Raw genomic sequence first — 4,753 nt, 5'->3', positions numbered from 1 at the left:
AAGGAGGGAAGGTACTGCCAGGGAAAAGTGACACATACAAGTACTCTTAGTTTCAGTATCACACCCAGGTGTGATAAACTTCACAGTGTGGAGTTTAGACTTGCTTAAGCAAGTGCCTCCAGTGTGATTCACCTCCTAGAAACAACTCCCTGAGCTTGAGTTTCTTCATGCAGAAGTCCTTTATACAGGCATGTGCCTGTACTCATCCTTCTAGATAAAATGAAGGGACCGAATATTGTGAATTCATTTCGGTGATCTGTACAGTGTGTGCTTTTGGATCCACTGGGAATTGAAGAGATTTATATGGGTAGAAACATAACTATCCTGAAAGGCCAGTCAGTGCTGTTGGGAAAAGGGGGATCAGACCACCAAACACCCAGGACAGCGATGAACAGCCACAGTGGATTTCTTGGTTCCTTAGCTGCTTTCAAACAGCAGTGGAAACCAAGGTGTGAATGCAAAGGAGCCATATTTTAACCTCTGCCTATTTCTGGTTCCTGTATATTCTCAGTCCAGTTTTAACAGTCTCAGATAAATAAAGTAATTATAAAGATAAAAAACTCAATACAAAAATAAAAAAGCATATTATATACATAAAAAGACATGTTTTAAATTATTAAATGTAGTATTATATTGATGTACTCTATTAAATATATACAAACGTATACTATAAATAGATCACATATAATACACAATAATGTATCTATATAAAGAAAAATAAATTCTAACAAAAATTGCCCCAGTCCAGTCCAACTGTCCCCAGGTTTTGGAGCCGGAACTGTGCATGCAACACCGTCACATGTCCTTACCAAAATGAGAAAGGGTAAAAGCATAGGTAAGCCTTTCTCCCATGGAATTGTACTAACTCATAGTTCCTTTGAGCCACATCTCTAATCCTGTGTTCAGTTTTGGACTCCTCACTGCAAGAAAGACTTCCAGGGCTTGGCCTATAGGTTCTGTTGTCCTCCTCCTCCCAAACCCACATTTTCTGCAGTAACACCTGGTACAACCCGAGCCAGGGCCCTACAGCAGCGCACACAGCAGGTACAGAAGTGAGGAGTGCCACTGTCCCCAGAGCCTGGGGAAGGGAGGGTAAGAGACAGGGACAAATTTGCTTTCCTCTAAGACTCTCGAAAGAGACATTGGAGGCTCCCCCAATAAGGGCAATCCCAAACAAGCAATGTAGGAAGAACATATCTGCAAAGCAAATAGTCACTCCCTCAAAGGCGTTCTGCTCTGCTGGTCTCTCCACAGTCCCTACAAACAGCAGTGTCTGCTGCTGAACAGACCCTCACTCTCTATTTCATATAGAGCTGAGCCTTTGTAAGCCCTGCCAAGCCAGAGGAGGAGTGGAGAGAGGCTGCTGCTGCCCTCTGAAGGCATCACCAGCTCTGAGTCAATCAGCTAACCACGACAATTAGTCAGGAAAAAACGAAAAAACATGAGAGAGGTCCAGATCTTGAAAAATTTCTTCTCCACACTGTAAACCCCAGGCAAAGGAGGACAGCTATGTTGATGCAGACAAATAGTGGATTAGATTAAGCATTGGGTAAAGCCAAAGAAATAATCTTTTGAAAATAGGCTTTTTTGTTTGTTCCCGACAAGCGTGGGTGTCTTGTTCACACCAGCTCATACATTTCAGTAAGCTAGGAGGAGGCTCATGGCAAATGCTCCCAGGTCTCATTTACTGCAGCATTTACTTTGATTTCAAAGAGCAGGACTTTTTAAAGACTACAGGACACTTTTTGACAGGGGAATGACTAGATGGTGGCAGCTCCTTTTCCCTGAAGTTGTTAAGGAAGCTTTCCTGCCTGACCACTCAGGAGTCACTGGCAGTCACACTCCCACCACTCCAGACTGTCACTGCTGGGAACAAAGCCCCTTCACAGTGGGTGGTTCCAGTGACCCCACGGGTGCCCCTCTTGGCTTGCTGCACACCCCACACTCACAGTCAGAGAAAAGGTCTCTTTACCAGCTCAGTTCTTCGTTTCCCACAGCTCAGAGGGTGGGATTGGGACTGCCAGAGCAGCTCCTGGATGGTCAGACAGGAAAGGTCCCTTAACACAGTGCTGTTGAGGATGAGGTTCAGCAGGCAGCACCTTTCCAGTCTGCTGCAGGGTTTTCAGGGAAGAGAGATGTCGAATATTTAAGAGACAGACAAGAGACTGATTCCATTCAGTGACAGGATGAATGGAGGAGCTCAGAGGAGCTCCATCTGCACTACCAAACACAGTGATGCTCAGCATGTAACCACCACTGTCTTCTGAAAAAGCAACAGGATGGGGGAAAATCATAAGAAATCCTCTGCATTCACTCAAACTTGTAATGGACAGTGGTTCTGAATCTCTCAGATTCAAAAGTTCCAAATGCACATCAGAACTCCTTTCCTGTTCCCACCAAAAAAAAAAAAAAAAAAAAAAAAAAAAAAAAAAAAAAATTAGAAGAGAGTGGTTTTTGTGGATGTAGTGCATATACCACTTAAGAGGCACTTTTCACACATACTGTCAGTTCCCTCCTGCAGAACAGCCTCTCCCACCCTCTCATCTCTTATATCCAAGCACATAGCAAATACAGAATCTATTGGCTTCAGACGTGCCTGAAGAAAGGCAGGTTTAGCACTCGTCATAGTGAAGCCATGAGACAGATATACAGGGGACAAGGGCGAACAAGTTTCTACTCCAAGAACCAATGATATGTTAGTCAATAAGCCTTCCATGTGAAGAGGGCTAAAAACTCCCAGTGAAAAAGAGGGCTGGCTGACCAGTGACAGGTGTAAATCAGTTTCAGAGGCCTGCAGGGCAGGTGATTTATGGCACAGTCTGTGGTTTCTTACTGACATTTAATATAAATAAATTCTGTCACTTTCTAGGTAGTCCTGTTGCAGTACTGAGTTGAAGACTGAGTGTCTTGTAACTGGTCTGTCATTAAGGAGCCCAAGCAATTCTAACAGAACTCACTCTTTCAGGTTAAAAGAAAAAAAGCTTTTAAAAAGTTTAAAAAAAAAAATTAAAAAAAAAAATACCAACCACAGAAAACTCCTGTGTGTGAGCCAATGCAGATGTCTTCATAAATTTCAAGGTCAGAAAGAATGATTCTCTGACTCCAATCTATTTTCCAATGTAACAGAGGTTGTTACTGCACAGTCTATAACAATTATGCCACAAGAATTATCAACTAGCTCTTGGCATAAGTGGGAATTAGCTTTGAAGCCAAATGAGAGACACTTCAGACAGCAACACTCCTGAATACTCTTGCAATTCACAGCTACTGGAAATCTGCTCTGTGCTATGGCAGGAATTTAGGGTAGCTGGGAGCCTTCAAGACATTGTCTTTTTTTTTGAGGAGTTTGCTTTCCTTTTGCTCATTGCAAAGTCTGATGATCAAACGATAATTAAGTCTCTATCTTCCGTTATACCAATTATTCAGGTGAAGATTAATCCAGTCACCTATTTCCTTTACCTGCATATACTTCCTCTTTACTACTCTCTTCCGTACAGGTGAATCTCCTACACACAAGCCCATATTTGTGGCCCCAAGAGTGTGTTGGCCATGCACAGCAAGCAACTGTTGATAAATAATGACAATTTTCAGTTCACTTACTTAGGCACTTGGAGTTGTTACTTCTTTTCATCACTTGGTTTGGAGAAAAGCACCCAAACTACTCAAACATCTGAGCTGCCACTCCTTGTGGACTTAGGACAGCTTTCACAAGACCTGAAGAAGTGCTTGGGGCAGGATTAGCCCCCGGAAGGGATGAACTTATGCACAGGAGAGATGTAAACTGGCACAACAACTATACAGCACTTGTTCTCCCAGGTGAAGATAACTAACAAGGGTACTCCAGGTATCTTCAGATGCAAGTAACGAATAAAAGGTAGCCAATTCTCAGGTGGCAAGTGGAAGCTATTTTACAGCATGCAATTTTGAGCACCACATTGATGAGAATGAGCTGTACCTTTGCTGCAGAGTTGCTTTAAAAGCTGTTACCTCTGCTTTAAATCTTTTGTTTATGTAGCTGAATGCTTGGTGCCCCTTACCTGGAGCTATTAGGAGAGCAGGGGGAAGAGAAAGCACTCTCCAAATGTGTGGACAAGCAAGAATATCCCATTTAACCTATTGCTGTCCTGCCAGATCCGCCTTCCATAGTTGAAATACCAATTGGATGACTAATTACCTCCTCTTTGCTCAGGGAAATACCAAATACCCTGCTCTTCACACTTTTAATTAACAGGAAAATTAGCAGAGACTTTCCTACAGAGAATGTTGACTGTGGGCTGAATTTCCAGCTCAGGTACTCCTGGGAAACTCCCTGGGCACTGTGGGAAATCCGTGCCAGGGTGGGTCTTGCTTTCTAACCTGCTCTCCTGAGTGGGAAGTGGTGCTGGCTCTGTGCAGACCTATCCCAAGTGGGGAAGGGGCAGCCAGGGAACACAGTCTGGCCTCTTTCAGGAGCTCAGACACCCATTTGGTGGCTTTGTCTAATGCACAACTTCCCTTCAGGGCCAGGAAGGTGCACTCTGCCAGGTCCAGGAGTCCTGCTGCTGGCATGGGGAAGGAGCCAAGTTGGGAAGGAACAGGGAATCCAGTTAGGGAAGTTTGCTACTGAGACTAAAGCAAAATGAAGAAGTTAATGTAACTAAGCACACCATACATACCACAATTTGTCTCTCACTAGACCTGCAGCTTCTCCTCTGGGGGACACATGCTGCCTCCAAGAGTCAAGTATTTTCCATCTGCTGACTCAGTGTCAAGT

Source organism: Chamaea fasciata, unplaced genomic scaffold (assembly GCF_029207755.1).
Source record: "Chamaea fasciata isolate MVZ Bird 193981 ecotype frontalis unplaced genomic scaffold, bChaFas1.0.hap1 SCAF_7, whole genome shotgun sequence".
Classification (NCBI taxonomy): Eukaryota; Metazoa; Chordata; class Aves; order Passeriformes; family Sylviidae; genus Chamaea; species Chamaea fasciata.
Note: the sequence above shows the minus strand (reverse complement) of the source record.